The following is a 10,446-nucleotide window of genomic DNA, read 5'->3' as shown; positions in this document are numbered from 1 at the left end:
CTAGAATATTTTAGGCATACGAATTGTGTATTTATTGATAACTGCAGGTTGAAAGATGGCTTGGATTTTTTTAAATGGTCAAATTATTGTGGCGCGATATTATTTTAAACGCGTGAAATGTTAATTTTTGATAAATGACAGATTAAAATAGTGTCCTGGCTTTTTTTAAATGATTAGATTATTAGGCGCGAGAATATTTTAAGGACATGAAATTGTCATTTTCGATAAATAACAGATTAATATAAAAGCCTGTTTCTTTAGAGCTGTTTGATTATTATGTTGAGGCGAGAATATTTTATGGACATCAAATTTCAATTTTTGATAAAAGACAAGTTAAAATAATAGTCTGTTTTTTTTTAAACAATAAAATTATTTTTACCCCATAATATTTTAAGCGCACACATTTTAATTTTGATAATAGACAAGTTTAAATAGTAGCCTGGCTTTTTTAAAACCGTAACATTATAATTTAAGGAAATTGAAGCACATAAAATTGTAATGTATTAGACATTGCTTGAAAACGACAACCTAGCAAAAAACGAATGATTTATCTCAACGTGAGCATAAAAAGCTAAAACGGAAAAATAAAAAGGCGATTTTGTTGTTTAAATATGGTAAAAGTAAGCTGTTATCTAAATATCGTTCAAACTTTAAACCTTCTTTGAATTAGAATTTTGCAGCCTTCGTTACAGACATAATTGGCCCAAATAAACACATTTCAAAGCTTCTAAACCATAAATAACCCCTTTGACTTGCCGATATCAGCCCTACACAAATATTTATCGAATATACAAGATATTTGCTTTGGAGATTGCCTCACAGTTTGTAAGCCTTTAATCGTGTCAGCTGCGCAGTTCTGCAAACTCTAATAATCTCCTATTAAAAGTGATCGGCTTTTGAAGGCCGACGCCCGACATATAGAACACAAAGGGTTGTCATAATTGCGCTTTTTAATCTCTGTTGGTTTTTTAAACTGGGTGGGACACTTTTTTCAATGTGTCTCTATTTAAGGGGAGATGCCATGGATTTTTCTATAGTCGTTTTCTGGTGAGAGTTTAGCAAAGTGGTCAGTTTGTTATTCAGGAGAAATCGTTGAAATTCTTTGGGACCCTTGGAATTGATTGCATATTGAATATTGAAAAGTCTTTGAAAAAACCCGTTTTTTTACCGAAGGTCTTTGAATATTTCGAATTTATTTTAGGTGCAGTTTAAGTAACTAGTTTTGAAAAAATCGTAACACTTTAGAAACAAAGCAATTTTTTAAGCCTTTTGTTATGACAGTTTTTTTATTTTCTTTAAAAAGTCTTTAAACCTTCGTATTTATTCAGTAAAAATGTGTAACAACCCTTGGTGCATAATGGTTGGATGTAGTAGGACGTAGAAAAAATATAGAATCCTATACAGAAGTAGGTTGCAATTTGACTATGTTGAAAATGAATAAAGAGATAATCGAAACGCTCAAAATGATACCTACTTCTGTATAGGCTTTAAGATTCTTACCACATGTGACAACGCTGTTATAGTAAAACGGCAAAAACGGCAGATAGTGATTTTGGCTGGAGAATAGAATGGGCATTACCAGACTGATTCCAGTTACAGCGAATTTTATAATAATTGCTTCGTGGAAAACTCAATATTTTGGTCGACCAACTATTGATGAAAGTTCGTTTCGCGCAGACGCTGACATTTAACAGGAACACAAATAGCTTTGAATTATTCTACGTTATAAAATGCGAACGCAGGTCTGGCCGCATAAATAGTACAACATTTTCTAAATGTCAATCCTTTTTTAGTGAACTGCCACAGCTTTTTTATCAACTGCCAGGCGGTTGAGTTAGTATCAGGCCAGTTGGTAGTGATGCTAAATTACACAGGCGTTTGACAAGAATAAGGTACAAAAGTAAAGTTGCGGCTAAACTTACCGTTTTGTAGGTATTTTGCGGTGTTGTAATGACTTAGGTGCACTTAAGGCACTGTTTTTAAATATCTTGACTTAAGTCTTTTAGACGAATGACTTGACTTGGACTCAAGTCATTCAGTCAAATGAATTGGGTTAAAATTAAGTGTTTTGTTTAAGATTTTAATATAAAATTGTGCTATTTATCTTCATTTTTGCACTAAAAACGGTTAGATTGCTGCATAATGGCTTTTTAGTTAAATTATTGCTCATAATCGGACGAGTTCATCCCTTTTAATGAAATTGTTATTAGCGTATAAGAAATTAGGCTTTTTCCTAGAACTGATAAAACGAAATTCGGTCAAACTTCAGAATTCCTTGTTTTAAAGCAAAGTTAGGTACACTATGCACGGATCTATGATGTGCTTGGTAATGGATTTCAAAGCATTATCACCAGTTAAAAAAACATTAACTGATAATGATACAAGTGCGTGTTGAAAACTTCTTTATCAAGATGACGTCGATTTACTCGACCTTTTTGGCTTTAAGACTTATTATGAAGTCAAAGCAAAATTTATCAAAGCCCATATAGAATTAGGTTTCATTCTAAACGTTTCGAATAACTCTTTATTCATTTTCAACATCTGTTGTCTGTATGGACTTCAATATTCTTACTGACTTACTACAACCTCAAACTATTGTGCTAAGTAAAGTTCTTTTTGAACCTTTATAATTGTTTTTGGATTGCTGTAGTGTACAATATAGACTTAAATCCACGAATCAATTACTAAAACCTTAAATAGATTAAAACTCACATGTTTGACGCTAAATTTAATGCAGGTACGCCTTACGTGGCATACGTAATGTAGAAAATCCCAATTAATACCATCCCGGTGATACGTATTATCACGTGGCGTAGCGCATTAAATAAATATAAAATTCCTAATGCGAACATTAGCGCCTGTCTACATAGTTTTGTCATATCCTAGTTAAAAATAGCTCGGCAGCTGACAGGTATAGCGGAAACGCATCTCATTTATATTAACACCAGTGTTCCTTTTTATTACGTATTTATGTGATGTCATCGGCGAATTTCCCAATTAAACAACTCCTGAACCGGTTACATCCGTTTTATCGTTGCGTGATTTTACTCTTTATAAGCCGGGTAGTTTAGCCGTTTTATAGGTGGCTGTTTGAATTTTTGAACACTGTACAATTTGTAAGTTTTACATCGCTAAGAAAAATTGTAATGCTACTCTGTAAAAAAACCGTAACGCACTTTACAAAGAGGGCCAGGCAATCTTTTAGTGACCATAATAAATTAATCAACCAATGGACTAGATATCACGGTTTAAATTGAAAGTATTGCGTTTTTATCAATGGAAAGTTTGGAAACTGACTTATTTATAGGCTAGAATATTTAGTAAAAAAAAATAAACCGTATTTTTGCAATAACAAAGAAAAAAAAACTGTCTATAAAAAGGCAAAGGCCACAAACGACAGAGTTGAACATAGACTAACAAAACCTAGTTTAAAATCGAAATCGAACGGTGAATGAAACTAATTTTGTAACGAGCTAAAATATTGCCAACACTACAAACAAAGAGGCCGAGGTGTAAAATAAAGCATAGCATTTTTTCTCATTAGAAATTAAACAACTTATAAGCTAGAATATTGGAAAAATCATTAAAAAACAAACAATTGTTTCAAAATTTGGCCTACAAAGAGCCAATAAGGCACAAAACACATTAAAAAAAAATAACGTTCGTCGTTTTTAAAGAAGCCACAATAACAGCCACACACGACACCTCGTTTCTTAACTTCGCGCCAAAGGGCCTTTTGATGTCGGTCGAACCCCTTCGCTTGCTTTGGATGACAAATCTAAGCCCATTACTCACCCAGTTTAATCAGCTAGCGTCGCCCGTGTTGCGTTGAACGCCTAAACCCTCCCACGCACAACTGCGGTAATATATAAGTTTGCCACGAGGCCGCAGACCAGCCTGAATAAGCTTGTGGTCGGCTACTGGTGAAAGTAGGTCGTGAAATTTGGATAGGAATTTTGGCCTGACTAATTGTTCAGTTGTTTTGTGCAGAAATTTGTTGTTTATTTATATTTTGTTTTTGTAATTTTGCCTAATTATTTTGTAATTTGGCCTATTTATCGGAGGTTTAAGTTAGACGTAGTAAGAATATCAAAACCCATACAGAAGTAGAAAAAATTTTGAACGTTTAGGATATCTCTTTATACCTTCTTATATGGGATTGATATTCTTACTTTGTTGTAAATGATTTGGAATTGCGGTTAAGCGCTCATTTAACGAGAAGAAAAATAGGAAATTTACAGATGATGCCATTTACCTGGCGAAATTCATATTATAGACTGTACGTTTTAAACACCTTGCTGGCTGTTTTTTGTTCCAAGCGGTAGCGCTTCTCAAGTTACTATTTTTTATAATAATAAAATCAGCGTGTTTATTTAACGATACAGTGTAAAGAGATAGGCAGCTTTTGCAAACAGGCCCAAAGATACTGCTACTTCATTCCTGGCTCTAAACGCCCCTTAATCCGATAATCGAATTAGCGGTCACCCTACAATGCCAGAAAATAGGGGTGCGGGCAAATTTAGTATCAACAACAAAAGACCTACTGTCTTGTGCGCAAACTTTTCGAAAAATCGAAGAACTTGCCCGTCGCGCTTCGCCGTCCTCCTTGTTACGTCACAGTGGTTTGAGGCGGCAGGGGTAATAGTGCGGGGGGCTGAGTTTTAAGTTCGTTTAATGCGGTTTAGTACTAATAACGTTAGGGCCTAGTTCGGATTGTTTTTCAAAGTTGACTAAAAATCGAGGTGTTTTTTGGCGATTAGTGTTTATTCTAAATTTAGGGCTGCGGAAAATTACATGCGACCAATTTGATCTCGGAAAAGTTCAGAAAATGATTGTTTATGTTCGAATTAGTTATTAAAATTAATTGTTTTTTGGTAGAATTTATTATTAAAAAAAATTGAAAAAAAAAGATTTTTTATGTTAGAATTATTTATTAAAACAAATTTAAAAATGCTTGTTGATGTTAGACTTAATTATTAAAAAAAATTAAAACAACAATTCCAATAAAAACAATTGTATCCCCCCCCAAAAAAAAAATTGGTGGGCCACATAAAAATGATTGTATGTTGGAAATTTTAGAGTTAGATGAAATAGCAACGCCTATATAAACCAGTGGCTCTCAAAGTGTGTGCCGCGGCGTACAAGTATTTCTCGAGAGATTCTCAAGTGTGCGCGAAACTTTTCGTCATTTTTTGAAATAACCTGCTCGTGTTACAAATATAGGCGCGGAGACAAGTACGTGAGCACAATATCCATAAAATAACCGACTATTGGGTTTGAGTGCACTATGCATGCATCTGTAATGTAGCTTGGTAATACATTTTAAAGCCAAAAAGGTCGAGTAGATCGACATAAGCTTTATTGAGACGTTTCGATACAAACTTTTATCATCATCAGTTTTCATATTCCTTGATAAAACTAGAAAAAACTTTTTTGTTAATCTTAGGTTAACTATGCACGGATCTGTAATGTAGCTTGATAATGAATTGCAACGCCAAAAAGGTCGAGTTGGTCGACATTATCTTTATTAAGACGTTTCAATACGAACTTGTATTATCATCTATATTAATGTGACTGAGAAGTAAATTAATCCCTCGACTATAGAAACTTAGAATGATAACAATTGCGCCCCACCTTTGATAAGTGATGCCTTGATTTATTTACAAATGACTTGACTTGGACTTGAGTCATTTTAAAATGACTTGTTTACAACACTGGCAGGAAAGCAAGTTTTCGAGTGTGTTACCGAGTTCTCTTATCCCACTTATCTCTGGAGTAAGGTGACAGTTTTGGTTGGCCGTTAATGAGTAACCAGAGGCCCGTTATCTCCTATAGCTATTAGGGCGCCCGCATAATTTACCTCGTCAACAAAGAAAACTTTAAAACCTTTACGGGAGGGCCTCCTATTGTACATCTTCAGTTTTTTAGCCTTGTTATACTTTTGTGCTAATTGTTTATCTTTTCGCACTTTTAACGCGCATAGAGAGAAATTGTATTTTTGGAAGTCGAATTAAAAATCGGCGCACAAAAAGTCTGTCTAATTGCAAACATAGGTATTCAGACAATTTTTCAAGTTCATGTCGTTCTAAATTTGCTGCAATTGTAAGTTTAGTTAAGAACGTGAATAATGTATTACCGCTAGATTTTAATCGTTTCTTTTTTTAATAATTTAATATATTGGCAAGTTTTTTTTTATCAGTTTGGTTTGCCATTGATGGCTTTTTTGTCGACAGCTACATGTTGTTTTATCATTCAGGAGTTTCTCTTTTGAGGCAGATTTACTTTTTCCAAAGCTAAACTAAAGCCCTTTGCAAATGCATTTTAATTTGACATAGAAGCAGGTAGTTCATTTTGATTTTAACAGCATATTTTCGCAAAAAGTAAGCCTAAATTTCTAAAAGCGCAGAATTAGCACAAATCTATTCTTTTGGTAGATTTCAGGCAAGTTTTTTTTTCAATTCGTTTAAAAACTTACACTAATAAGTGAAGAACTATTGAAAAATACCTGTTACTTTCAAACAGTGTTTCTCAACCAATGGGTTGCGCCAAAATTGGTTTGCCGTTTAATTTGGTTGGGTCGCCGAATGCAGTAGTTCGTGTCGTTAGGTATACTAATACCGATCAGCAAAATTTCCTAAAATTTTGGAGAAAATTAAAAGAAGAAATTTTGATGCGGTTTCGGCTATAGACTCACGTGCAACATCTGAGCACTTCCACCGTACATACATATTCGAGTGCGCGCTACATATACACCACAATACAATGCACGCGTCACCATACATTGCACTAGCATGTACACGAGTCTGTAAAGTAGTGAGAGATGTTCTTCTCCTTCCACGGCCGCCACCTCAGCTCGTAGACGCGCTGTTGCAGAGATTATTAACTTGATCGCGACTTGCGCTCTCTGCTTGATCTCAGATGTTGCACGTGAGTCTATAGCCGAAACGGCATCAAATTTCATTAAGAAATGACAAAGTTATCGTTTAAAAAAAAGAAGAAATGGTTTCTAAATAATAATTAAATTTAAGTTTGTTAATTGTATTGTCGTCATTGTGTCACTTAATGCTTACAAAAAATTCAGTAAAGGTTGAGAATCACTGCCATAAAGTATATTATGCACTAACTTTAAGCTTACAAAATGTTCACTAGAGAGAATTGCGTCAAAGCCTTGCTGTTATGCTTGCTCTAAGTCATATTTGGGTCGCCGCGAAAAAATGTCGAGAAACACTGCTTAAATGTATCAGTCCTTATTCGTCAAGAAAAAAAAGTACTAGAACGTTCGATTCCAAGCTTATCATAACAGACAAATAATACCGGGCGGATTATAATAGTTGTGAGAATCCTTTTAACGCCAAGCTAGTAGTGTATAAGGCTATCCGGCTACTTCTCCTTTCCTAGTATTTTGTCTGCACCTTGACAAAAGGCTCGTATTTCAAAACAAGTCACTCTGGCCCATCTCTTGCCAAACAGCTCATGTTTTCGCCGCTGTCTTTCTGAGAGAGAAAACTTGATATCGTTCTGTCAAGTTGTTTTTAGCATGGGGACACCTGAGTGTAGGCTCACAGGAAAAGTAAAATGCGCATAGGATGTTTTAAAATTTATTTTTTGCCGCTTAAAAGAGGTTAACTCTATGTCGGTAATTTCGTTTTTCAAAGTTGTTTTTAGCATTTGGACACCTTACTATAGGTTCACTGGAAAAGTAGAATGCGCATATATTTTATAGATGTTTTAAAATTCATTTTTTCCGCTTTAATGAGTTTAACTCTAAGTTAGTAATGTCGGTTTGCAAAGTTGTTTTTAGCATCGGGAAAAACGTGGATGTGGATTTGTGCATATTTTTCTGGATGTTTTAAAATTCATGTTTTGCAGCTTTAAAGAGATAAACCCTATGCCGGTGATATTGTTTTGCAAAGTTTTTTTAGGGCACCTTTCTAGGTTCAGAGAAAAGTAAAATATTCGACACGAAAGTTTTACAATTAGGTACACTATGCACAAATCTGTAGTGTAACTTTGAAAATAATCTAAGCCAAATAGGTCGAGTAATTCGACATCGTCTTAAAAAGACGATTCGAAACAAACTTGTATCATTATCGGTTAATGTCATTCATCATGTTATTATGATGATACAGGTGTGTATCGAAAAGTCGTTTTGAAAAGGATGTTAGGTTTGGTCGCCGACTGCAGTAGATCACATTGTACAATTTTACTTAAGAGCAACATTGCTCCAAACGTTTAGAAAAAATGCGTCAGCAATAAGAAGACAACAGGCCCATATATATTGAAATGGACTTTATCAATGCTACTGTCTTATTTCTTCTTTGTTTACTTTAAGCTTGTAACAAGTTCAGTGAAGATAAATTGGTTGCCAAAGTTTTGCTGTTATACGTAACGCTTAGCATTTAGGCCCGCAAAAAAGGTTGAGAATCACCGTTTTAGTGAAAAGATCCAATGGTTTCAATACTGCGCTCGTTGACTTCTTCACCTGATAAACCTGATCTCTTTAGCCGGATGTCAAGTACTTGAACTCCATTGATAGGATCCACGCTGTATAAATAGCCACATCCGCAGACACCAACGATTTGATTAACCCGCCAAGTCGTACTTTCGCTATCGCCAATCCCCTTTACACGCAGGCTTGATTTATTTTAGCTCTTCCAAATTAGATTAAGTAGATAATTTTAGTTTTTTTTTTAAATTGGATTAGAATTGAAATTACCGACTTATTAAAAGCCAAAATTTAAACCAGAATTTGAACTAAAATTACATTTAGTAGTTCACGATCAATTTAATTTGAATCGCAATTTGAAATGTGAATGGTAAATATTTATGGGCTAATTTTTGTACGTTGTAGCATAGGCTATGCTTTTCAGATTTTAAGAGTCACCTATAAGTCGTTCTGGTCAAAGAGTATGTATTTCGATTGTTTGATTCGACTAAGAGACTAAAAATGCTGTTCTACAAAGTAGCATTTTTGGTAAAACCCGAATGAGATTAGAACTAGAATTAGAGCACACAAGCAATTCACAACTAAAGTATAAATTAGAATTAGCCACATTTTGCTCACTATCTACTTGTCCAAGTCCCCTTCCACGTATTGCGGGAACGTTGCAATTTGGCAGCCAACTGCCCATCACGACTTTTTTAATGCTTTAATTCCGTTTTGGCGCCTCAGTCACTTTTTCTGTTCAACTATTATTATCACTGTGTTGTTCGACGCTTGGGCTTGAAGTTTGTATTGGCTGTGTATAGGTCGATCTTTTTTTGTTTTTTAAAAAGGGGTGCTTAAAAATTTTTGCGCTATGACGTCACACATTTTTTTCCGCTGAAAAGATAAGTTTACACGCAAAGTGGTGAAATGAAAGTGTTAAAACGTATTTTAAGTTTTTAAGTTAAAGTAAACAATTGACGATACAACTGTCAGTATTAATGTCGAAATGTGACCTCAAATCGTACGCATAAACAGAAATATAAAGTAGTTTGCATGAAGATTGATTATTATTTCAGAGGTGCTGAGCACCCCTAGTTTTCACCAGGGATGCTCTTTGTACCGTAAACACCCTACTAAACTCGGCGCCCATGATGATTGGCTGTGTAGTGTGTATGCGAATATAGCTTCGTGACAAATTGCAGTGACTCCGCATTTTAAATAGCGCCTATTAGGCTGTTTCGAAGAATTTCTATCTCGTACTGGCTTAAGTTCAATGCAGAAGATTCTGTTTTGACTCTTGCACATATAAAACAAGATTGTGTTCATTGCCTTTGGTACGGTATAAAGGGCCTAAACGTTCTATAAATAAGTATTGGCTACTTGTGTAACTACAGTAGGTAATTGTTAGTTGGTGCTTCAGTGTTTCTCAACCCATGGGTCGCGACCTAGAATTAGGATGCCGTTTGATTTGTTCGCGTCGGCGACTGCAGTAGCATGGTTAGATTTATTAAGATTGGTTTTGAGCAAGATTTGTCTAAATCTCGAGAAAGTTGAGCAGGCAATACCATTCGTGCTAACGCCAGTGCTTCGTGTTTTGTTACATTTATTAAATTTTTGAGCAACATTTCTTTAAACTTGAAAAAAGTCAAGTGAAAGATTTTTGGGTCCTAAAAATTCGCTGTCATGCTTAACGCTTAGTATTCGGATTGCAGCGAAAAAAGGTTGAAAAACACTAAGATGAACTACTAACGTTCTGTCGAATTTTCGTAGCAATTGTCAGCAATGCCCTGTCGAAAGTCTAGGCGTGTTGATCCAGTTATTTACAAATTTTCGAAAGTTTTAGAAGGTGCTGACTGCAATATGTTCAATGTGGATGCTGTCACATTTTAATTTGTAAAATTGTTTTGAATATTTTGTAGCATAACGGTTGGAGGTTGTAGCAAGGCGTATAGTAAGAACATGAAAGCCAATACAGAAGTTGGTAGTATTTTGAACGTTGCGAATAATTCTTTATTCAT

The sequence above is a fragment of the Ascidiella aspersa genome, chromosome 5 (genome assembly GCF_963924565.1).
Source record: "Ascidiella aspersa chromosome 5, kaAscAspe10.2, whole genome shotgun sequence".
Classification (NCBI taxonomy): domain Eukaryota; kingdom Metazoa; phylum Chordata; class Ascidiacea; order Phlebobranchia; family Ascidiidae; genus Ascidiella; species Ascidiella aspersa.
Note: the sequence above shows the minus strand (reverse complement) of the source record.